Source organism: Cebidichthys violaceus, unplaced genomic scaffold, assembly GCF_023349555.1.
Source record: "Cebidichthys violaceus isolate CVI_PGR_0920_01 unplaced genomic scaffold, fCebVio1.0.p SCAF_311, whole genome shotgun sequence".
In the NCBI taxonomy this organism is placed as follows: domain Eukaryota; kingdom Metazoa; phylum Chordata; class Actinopteri; order Perciformes; family Stichaeidae; genus Cebidichthys; species Cebidichthys violaceus.
In genome coordinates, this window is record NW_027176497.1 from 10,001 (window position 1) to 20,439 (window position 10,439).

Sequence of the window (10,439 nt, forward strand, 5' to 3'; positions counted from 1 at the left end):
CCAAGCTGTTGTTATTTAGTGAAGGCTCATTATTTCTCATTAAGACCAACCTGGACTGCTGGTTCAACAGATGGGAGTTCTGGGAGGCACAGCGGACCTCCAGTGTGTGTGTGTGTGTGTGTGTGTGTGTGTGTGTGTGTGTGTGTGTGTGTGTGTGCATACATGTATGTCTGTGTGTAGATGGATGCATGAATATGTCCTTGTTCATGCATCTGTCCCTACTTGTGTATGTATGTGTGTGTGTGTGTGTGTGTGTGTGTGTGTGTGTGTGTGTGTGTATGCATAATTCCTCTCTTCCGCTCTCTGAATCCAGACTCCCATGTGTTGTCCTCTCATGCAGGTTAAGCTCATCAAGGCAATTCAAGGCAAACTGGTTTGCAAGCATAAACACAGCAACATATTTCATTTACACGTATAAAAAAAAAAAGAACAATTACACTAAAATATGATCGTGTAAAGATTAAAAGAAGAGATAAAAGTCAAAAAAAGACACATGGGTTAATAATTCATGGCTGACCGGTGACAGTGTACTCAACTTTTACCTGCTTACTCATCTGTGTACGCTTAATTCCAAACTGTCACATTACTTTTGCACCTCATAAATCAGGTCATAACATGTTCATTTATTAGCGTGCAATAAAAATTGCAAGATTGTACCTCGATTGATTGAATTGATGATTCTGTTCACCTCATTAATTCCCACGGATGCATTTGTGACGACCGTGAAATGAGCATCGGCGCCTCCGAAGAAAAATAAAGAGCTGCTTCGGGTTTTGGAACGAGTTACCATCAACAGGTGTTGGGTTTGTTGCGGTGTTGGCAGACGCAGGTGTTTTACCGGCTTGTCGTGGTGAAGATGAAGCCGAATCCTCATTTTTACCTTATTACCAATATACCTGTGCTCATTACGGCCACGGTTAGTGATTCAAATAAAGCGGTCACGACACGAAGCAGGCTGGAAAAGAGACGTCTTCCCTGGCTGTCTGGTCGGGATGCTTTCATTTTTGGAGGTATTCTTGACACGTCCAGCAGCGGAACACACCGGAGAGAGTCTAACGTCCCCCGGGGACGAGCTTGAGGTCGTGGAGAAGGACATTTAGGCTGCTTCTCTTCGCAGTGGAGGACGGACGGATGGATGGATCAAAGGGAATATGAGATTATACAGATTTTTAGTCTGTATAATTGAGGCACTTCTTGAAAATTGTTCACAAACGTAATTTTCCTCTCAAAGAACGTGTCCCTCAGTCACCCGAGTCATTGCAGACATCTTTCCCATGCGGTTCTGCTGCTTTTAGTGTCCAACCTCAGCAGGTGGCAAGCTGTGTTAATGGGATAATTGGCACGTAGAGAGGATGTAAAAACTCAAATACAGACTGAACCAAACAACAAAATCGCTCCCACTTCCACCTTTCCTTGTAAAATGGAACTTACTGTGGGAACCCTAATTACAACTGCCACCCTAGGAGATATTAAACATATCCAAAGAAACGAGACCACCATCAGCACTTTATTTATTTTTTCCTCCTACATTAAACCTCGAACAGTTATGAGCACACATATGTAGGTAAACACAAATTTGGACAAAATCTTTTTCACACACACACACACACACGCATACATCCCTGTACTTTAGTCTTTGTGAGGACACTCGTTTGACGTCATGCATTAAGTAGCCCTTCACCCTAACTTAACCTTATTCTAACCTGTACCTTAAAACCAAATCTGAATCCTCAAACAGGCCTTTGAAGAACGGAGAACCGGCCAAAATGTCCTCACGTTACAAAAATGTCCTCGCTCTGAAGGTAGATGGTCCCCATAAAGATAGATATATAAGTGTATACACACACGCACTATATTTGTAAAAAATTGGGGGAAAATGACTCACTGGGTGACTTAAACCGTCCCCAAAAAAAACCCCAGTCAGAGCCCCATTCTGGACCACTTCTGTCCTGAGTACTTTTTCTTTCATACTCCAATTGACAATTTTTTGCCACCATGCGAAAACACCTGCAGCCAGAGGGAGCGCCGAGTTCCACAGCGTGGAGAACAGATGGCAGCGCCGAGCAGAGATGGCCGCCTGGAAGAAGAAAATAAAAGAGAGAGACACTCACACACTGAGACTCACACTGAGATCCGGCAGAACACAGCACACAGAGTCCCGACGAGAGCGATAGGGGGCGTGTGTGTCTGAGTGTGTGTGTGTGTGTGTGTGTGTGTGTGCAGTTCAAAGCTGTTTGCAAGCTCCGGTGTGTGTGTGTGTGTGTGTGTGTGTGTGTGTGTATGTGTGATGAGACAAGCTATGTTAGGCCGGACACCACACAAACACCCTCGCTGGTTTTTGCACAGCGGCCATTCGGTGGGGGGGTGGGGTGGGGGGGGGGTGGGGGGGGGGGTGTTGCTGTGCTTTTCTAGCTTTAATAAGTGTCTGATGGACTTTCCTCACTGTGAGGCCGTCTCCCTACAGGGCTGACGGAGCTCGGCCACGGATGACAGCCACTGATGTCTGGTGCACAAAAGCAAGCAAATGGTTGAACCCGGTGTTTCCTGCCCACAGCAATGGGGACGTAATTAAAAGCATCGCTCTGGTCTTGCATGTTCAGCAGGTGTTTTCCACCATTTGAAAGCAGAAAAATCCAATTCAGTGAGAGGCGTTATTACGCAGCTTCACCCTGTTAAGTGCATCGGCCACACCAGGAAATGTCAAAGTTCTAGGCTCAGACAATGGCGTAGTGACTTTGGGGGTTGTGCAGGGGCCACCCATTGTATAGACAGTGCTTCCTATTCAGCAGAACAGGAGTTACATAAAAATTGGATGCTATCTCAATTTTAGACTCTGCGGTCCGCTCCGGAGGGAAAGCGGCGTCACGACGGCCAACGGCGACAACATTTTTTTGCACGACAGCCCCAAGTTGAACTCAAATTTACTCGAGCTCCACCAGCAAATTGAGGCAGTTCCACTGAAGTGAATTGATTTCTGAAAAATGATGAGTGCGGGTTTGTTAAAAAAAAAAAAAATGCTCCTTCTGACCGACCAGCTTTTCTCCTTACCCTCCCAAGTTTACTGAAAAACACTGCTCTGCTGTTTTCAAACCAAAAGGTGAGAAAAAAACGAGACGGAACCAGAGGTGGAAATCACTTCTTCTTTTTTTTTTTTTTTTCCTTTTTAAGGGAACAGTGTGCAGCATGGCTGGGAATCTATTGGGAGAAATGGAATACATTATTGATACGTTTTGTTTTCTCAGTGTAGAGTCACCTGACAATAAGGATTATTGTGTTTTTGTTACCTTGGAACGAACAACCCGGAACACTGGCTCTAGAGAGGGACGTTGTGAACCCTTCTCAGGCACGTTGTAGTGCTTTCAGACTGTGTCTGGTCCAAGCTGTCACGTTCGGTTCTGTACAAAACTAACCTTTTACCAGCACCGCTCGTTAGGCTAATAGCTCAGACCGCAGTCAGCGGTCCTCCCTGTCACCAGAGACAGAGAGTGGAACGCTCGTTATTATTAAAAGACTCGTCGAACACCTCGACCTCTTCTTATCGGCGAACAAACTCGCTGTGGCCTCCTACTGTACCGTTGACAAAACGCTTGCATTTGTGAGTGCATTTATACAGTAAGTGCTTGTGTCAGTGTGTGGACTATGGACAACGTGTGTGTGTGTGTGTGTGTGTGTGTGTGTGTGTGTGTGTGTGTGTTCAGTATTCTCCATCTGCCCAACTCGCTGCGCTCAAAAAGACAAAAGAGACACCATCACGAGTGTCTTTTTGTTAAAGATAAACAACAAGCCATAAGAATCGCCAACAATAGCTTTAAGCTGCACAGATAGCGCCGGCTTCTTTTATGAGGAACAAGCCCGTCACAATGGACTAGCGGGCTGAGAGCAGCTAATAAAACGTGAACAATGGCAGAGTAGGGTAGTCACAATAAATCTGTGTTGTGTCAAGAACAATCTGCTTTGCATGCCGTTGCCTCTTTTGTGCGCCCTGTAATTAAAATATTCATCACCGCGCTCCCCTCGCCGAGAGCGCTGCTATAACGGGACGCTCTCTGAATTGAAAATAGGACGAAACCTGCGGAAACCTCGGGGTCAGTATTTCCCACAGTTCTAAAGTCACGACTCTTTATGCCGCGAGATGACGGGATAAAGGGGAACGCTTCAACAATTTCATGTTTCAGAGGTTTCCAGGAATGCAAATTTCCCCCCCCAGTATTCCCAGATACTACGATTGTTTGACAGCTGAGTCCTAAAGGGTTGCGTACGGTAGCCATGGAACCACTGAAGAGAAACCAGGAAAGGTGTCCACTGTAATTTAAAAAAAAAAGATTAACACGTAAGCCGAGCTCGTTTAAACGGCTTTCACTGAGTCTTAAAATAACCCGGTTATTTGTGTTATAAGTCCCGTTATAAAGAATCCGTTCTCAATACTTTTTTTTTTAAATTGGACGACTAAATTATTGAAGCGTCCCGTTGGCAGCCGACCAGCTCTGCCCAAGGAGGTTTGGAAATAGGCTGGCGCTGCAGTGATTGGAGTTAGAACCTTGATATGCAGCGTTAATGAAGCGGGTGAAGGCGCCGCTTTTGATCCCGAGCCTCCGTAGCCGTATCTGTGACGTATCTGAGGCGCTTTTGTGGACGCAGTCCCAACAGCCTGTTGCCCAGCTTTTTTTTTTTTTTTTTTACGAAACTGAACCCGGCCCAGCTGGCGCCGATCCAAATGCGGTGGATCTTAATCCAATCTTAAAACTAACAGATTAACATAAAACTACGAGTGACAAACATGACATTTTCTCACAACGGACATAAAAAAAAAAAAGTGAGATTGTCTCGTCATCGTGGCGCTTCGTCAAGATGTGACTTAAAACAAACTCTCTCTTGTTTTTAGTTTTTTTTTAAGGTTCAGGTTGATAGATTTTCATGAAATATTTTCATTTTTCTTTTGAACTTTGCACTTCAGTCACTTTTGCTGCTCTGTTTACTCTGCAGTTGTTAACTGAGGCTTCCCGGTGACACTTCCTCTCCCTTTTGATTCCTTGCGAGACGCACTTCTCATCACACACGCCGTCTCCAGAGCATCAGCCGTACGATTGGCACCGCATGCTTTCTTGTGTCGACAGCGGCTGAAATGGTCACATGTCGTTCCTCTGGCTTTCTTCTTTTCTGCACCGTCATTTATTTCCCCCGTTGTTCTCCTCGTAGGGTTTGCGTCTTGCTGCGGGGCACAGACAGAAGAAGTCGTAACCCCAGTGTCTTGTTTAAATAAAGGTTGCTGACTTCGTTTCATTTTATGAAATGAACAGGGACACCTTTCGCTTCGCTGTGAAACTCGTCTTTCTTTTCTCGCAGCCTCGTGATCCCTACCGACGCTCTCCCACAACTTTTTCCCGACTTCGCTATCTTCTCTACCCAGCCTGGAGCCCCACGTGACCCGGGAAGCCTCCGGTTCCTGTATGGATAAAGAGACTTTACCGCGAGCCCTTAATTAAAGCTTCTTTTCTCCCCTGTATCTTCAGGTCCAAAGTGTTCCTCCGGACAGCGGGTTATTATAACTCGTATGAGGCGTCTGTCCACTCTTTATTACTGACCCTCAACTTTATAAACTGCAGTCCTTCAAAAAAAAAAAAATCAGGGGAGACTCTCAACTGCTCTGACATATGAAGTTTTTGTCTTTTTGGTTAGTTTGCTTTATCAGCCCGAGACGTCGTCGGTCGTCATCACGTGACGCAGAAGCCTGCTTGTTATTTTGCGCCGACAGCGCGTCTAACATCAGCCCACGTCTTTGTTCTCTCTGCCCCCCGGGAGCCGCTCGTCCGTCTACGGACCTGCTGCAGCGTAATGCCGAAACGTGAATGAATGAACGTCGATGAAACTAAAGCTGATGAATTTGACGTTACTGACGACGTTAACGGTAATCCATGCAGCGTGTCGCAAGAGTTCAGCAGCTACAGGGGCTTGTTTTTTCTCTCCGTTGGAATACGTGAAAGGACTGTTTTTAGTCTCCTTAGCTCGTGCCGACCGTGGTCCAGCTCATGGTTTTGTTGACTCGTGTTCTACCTGTGTTTTTATCTACTCCACAAATGCTCTTGTTGCATGCGCTTCTTTTATTATATCTGTTTTGTGATTGTTTCGATTTAGAATTAATGCGATCAGAAAGTTAAGAGCTACTCCAAGCTAGCCGTGAGCTGCTGTGTGATGCCAAGACAACATTGTTGTTGACTGTATTAACTAGAGGGGAACTTACTGGAGCGTTTTCTCTCATCTGTACTTCCTGTCTTTGAATCTGCTGTCCAATGCTTATTTTTTTATTTTTTTTCACAGTAGTTTCCTGTAAAACCCTCAAAGCCCAACTCCTGTCTTTAACCTTTATTGGCAGCGTGTGTGTGTGTGTGTGTGTGTGTGTGTGTGTGTGTGTGTGTGTGTTTAGCTGGCTGCATCTCTGTGCACCTACACACACACACACACACACACACACACACTCTGAGGGCAGAACACCAGACTAAATGCTTCAAGAAGCTACTGGAGCTGATCCTGTACCAACACACTAATGTAAAGCATGCAGAATGTGTGCTTAATGGGGGCTGCGTTGCACTTTAAAGACGAGGAAGTTTTCTAACTACAGTAAAGAAGCAGGCAGGCGTGTCATTCAGAGGTCACACCATCACCACCACCACCACCACCACCGCCGCTGCTGCTGCCGTCCCGCTGTTCCATTGTTCGACGCAGATTCATCATTTTCTCTTTCACACCGACTTCTCGTTCTCCTCTCCGGCCCTACTTTCATTTTTTTTTTTTTTTTTTTTAAGTCTTAAGTCTTTGCTCTTCCAAACCCTTGCAGCCATGACCATGATGTCTTCCTAAAGCTCTCGTCTTGCTCGCTGTCTCTCTTTGCTGCTGCTTCCATGCCCTGCCTAGCTGGCTGCACAGTTGGCACAGCGAATAGGCACACTCGATTCAGCTGTAGCGCCTCTCTGCTGGTCCGCTGCCCTGGGTGGCAGCGCCGGGCACCCAGCCTAGTCTGGCTCAGTCTAGCCTGGTTGGGTAGAGCCAATCGGGACCCGCCTCACTGCGGGGCCTTGCTCATGATTCACATCGCTCGCTTTTCCCCCCCCTCGTTCCCCAACATTATCTCTTTGAGTCATCTTTTCATCCCGCTGCCAGCCGAGATGCTAGGCCAGATGGGCAGATTTTCCAATAAACAAGTTGCGGTTTTGATCTCGCGTTATGATATTATTGAGTCGACCTTGGCGCAGTTAAAGTGCACCTGGCCCAACTGAACTAAATTTGCTACTCTGCCTTCCTTCTTTTTTGTTTTTTACTGTTTTCTCTCTGATTTATTATATATGCTGTCGGAGCAGGTTAGGCCGACATGCTGGGGTCTGCATCAGTCACTGATGGTGATATGGAAGCCTTGATGCTGCATGTCCCTTTCGTTTTGGTGGAGATCTATCTTTAGTTTCAGCTTCCTTGCATGCACTTAGGTTGTCCCCCCCCCCCCATTTACCTTGTGCTGAATGATCCTTTTTCTACAGTCCATCATATCACACAACCACCAGTGGATGCTCCATGAAGAGGACAAGGGAAATAAAGACAATGCTTTCTTCTTAGCCCCAGTAACGTAGGACATCAGAGTGAGACAAAACGTAATATCAAACCGATGTCTATCATAGAAACACATATAAAGTTACTTAGACAGGCAACAAAAAGGTTCACTGTTAATACAGCCCCATACATATGGTTGCAAAAGCTACGATTGCACAATCACTGTTTGGTCGCTTGATGATCACTTTCATATTTCTAAAAATGCTCTTTGGACAAAAAAAAAACAACAAAACTCGTGCCTTTTAATCTCTCGTGGTCTGGTCCGCTCCGGTCCCGCACAAAGAGAGGGTCACGACCTGAGCAGCCGGTGTCTGCCGAAGACGTCTCCGGAGTCCCGACTGGCACCGCCAAGACGCGACAGCACTGTCGCCGCGCGCTGGCCTCCCCGGCTCCCCTGGTCATTCTCCCACGGCCTCCTCCTTACCCCCCCCGCCCCCCCCCCCCCCCCCGCCTCTCGCTCTCTCGCTCTCTTGCTCTCTCGTCCTCACAAGCCCCGTCATGTCTGTTCCTCCTCTGTCAACACGTGTGACATCACTCCTGCTGTTTGTTCTTTTCTGTTCTTGTCCTCTCTTTCTCACCCTCTCTTGCCTCCCATTGTTTTTCCGGTGCGTAGCTGTGGCGGACCGTGTCGTGGGCTCATTGTTTGCACTTCTGATAGATTAGAATTTGCTGTGATCAGTGTTCACGTGTGACTCTGGGGCCTCTCGACGGGGAAACGGGTCGACGGGCGTCGCCGCCCTTTAGGGTCGCGTTGTGTCGCAGGGTAACAAGCGGCGGCGGCGCCAATGCGCTGCCGTGTTTCATATTTTTATCCCTCTACTCTGTCCCATTTGATTTCTGTTGGCTCTGCTTTTTACCGCTGATGTGTGTACCTTCCCTGTAATTAAAGCTTGCACATTATTCTTTAATGTAAAACTTAATCACTGTTGTGCCTGGTGTCAGACGTGTGGCCTGGCCCTTCCCTGACTTTGTCTTGTAGTCCTGTTTTAGTTTTTTTGCTGAAGTTGTTATTTTTGTCGCTGTTTTTTCATCCCTGCTCCGAGTGGAGCATGAGCCCTGTGATGTCCTAGGCAAGGTGGTGCGGGGGGTGTGTGTGTGTGTGTGTGTGTGTGTGTGTGTGTGTGTCTGCAGGGCGTCTGCAGCAGCGGTGTGTTGCATAAACAGTCTCAACACAGATGGTGCAGCATGCCTCTACACATGGCAGGTTCACGGCCCGGGGAGCTCGCCATCCTCCTCCGTTCCTCCCCCTCTCTCTCCCTCCCTCTCTCTCTCTCTCTCTCTCTCTCTCTCTGTGTGTGTCTGTCAATGTCTGTCTCTCTCTTCCTGTCTTCCGCACCTGCTGCTGCTGCACCCGTCTCTATTAGTCTCACTTTGCCCTCTGTCTCTGTCTGCCTGTGTCTCCGTCTCCGCGTGTCTCCTTCTATGGCCGTGGTTACACTCGTCTTTTTTCGATGCCACGTTTGTGATCGGATCGTGGTCAAAGGAGCGGCTCTAATGTCCATAAACAGTAATGTCCATGATCAGATTCTACATTCAGATGTAAAATCTGTAGGAAGCGTCGTAGTTCAACTCCAGTATTCCATCTGAAGTTGCTACTGGAACTCTACACAAACGAGCAGCACACGTAAAACTGGATGAACGCATTTCATTTTGAAATATTTTTATATTTCTGCGCGCATATTCGTCCTCCCACGCAGTGTTAGCAGACTTGTTTTGTTGAAGAATAGCCGCTAACAAAGAAGACGACGGACACTGAGATCTGAGCTCAAATCTTTATATTTAATACCCGTTCCCACCGGAGTTGAGATCAGGACACTCAGCAACACGGTAACAGCTTTAGCTCCAGGTAAAAGCAATTGTAAGTGCACACAAAGTACCGTACCGTAATAACCACTCATTGCATTGGAAAACTTTTTGCACCGCAAATTCGCTTTTTTTGCCTTTTGATGGAAAACGTTTATTCGTTGTTGGAAACGCAACATTTTTTTGTACCGCGGCAGCTCAAATATGGCTGAGTCCTGTGAAGAAATGGAGTGAAATTACACGGGGGTGGGGGGGGGTGGGGGGGGGGGGGGGGGGGGGGGGGGGTCATGAACGTGTTGAAATCTACAATATGTGCAGTCACCTGTTTTACACCTTGCAGGTCTGTGCAAAAACACCCCCACTGCCCTTATTGGCTTTTACTGCAGTTCTTTTTGATTTGCTCTGCTTGTCGCCAGTGATTGAGAAATGAAATGAGAAAAATGGGCTGAAAAAAACGAAAGCTTGTTTAAGCGGGCTGTTTCTCAATACTGTTTGGTTATGCTTTGCAGGTGTCTTTTTAATGAATTTTGCGTATTCAAACATACGAGACGCCCGCTGAAGAATCCTACTGACAGCTGAATAAATAAATGTCTCTCCTATCAAGAGTACTTTATGATACCGGATGTTCAAAGATCGCCAGAACAAACTCTCGATCTTCGGCCCGACTTTCCCCAAATACGTCCAGAAAGTGTTGTTTCCATTTGTACCGATAGCACTTTAAGGCAATCAGACCAGCTTTTCCCTCCCAGCGACGGAGGAGTGAAATGGTGGGGATGGAGTTAGAGGGTGGGAAGATATGAGAGGAGGAGGAGGAGGAGGAGGAGGAAAAGAGGGAAAGTAGGACAGAGGGATGAGTGACTGTTGCAGCCCTCTGGGTAGTTTGTTGCCGGAGCCGGTTCTTGTGTCCGACCTGATGGGGGAAGTTCTGCTCCCCAGTTCAGTGAACACGGTGTGTTACAAACCAATTCAAGCCAATTCAGCACAGATGTCCTGCAGTTATGGAGAGGGAATTAAGTTTTCTGTCAAGCGATGAATTCTCT

At 46.9% G+C, this 10,439-nt stretch overlaps 1 long non-coding RNA gene across 1 annotated transcript in view; it reads left to right on the top strand.

Annotated features, from left to right (window-relative positions):
* LOC137882427 (uncharacterized) overlaps positions 1-662 on the top strand; it is a 1,707-nt gene extending 1,045 nt beyond the window's left edge. The window contains exon 2 of the long non-coding RNA XR_011103952.1: positions 1-662. This exon is cut by the window's left edge and continues 613 nt beyond it. This is a non-coding gene — a long non-coding RNA (uncharacterized lncRNA).
* The last annotated feature ends 9,777 nt before the right edge of the window (positions 663-10,439 follow it).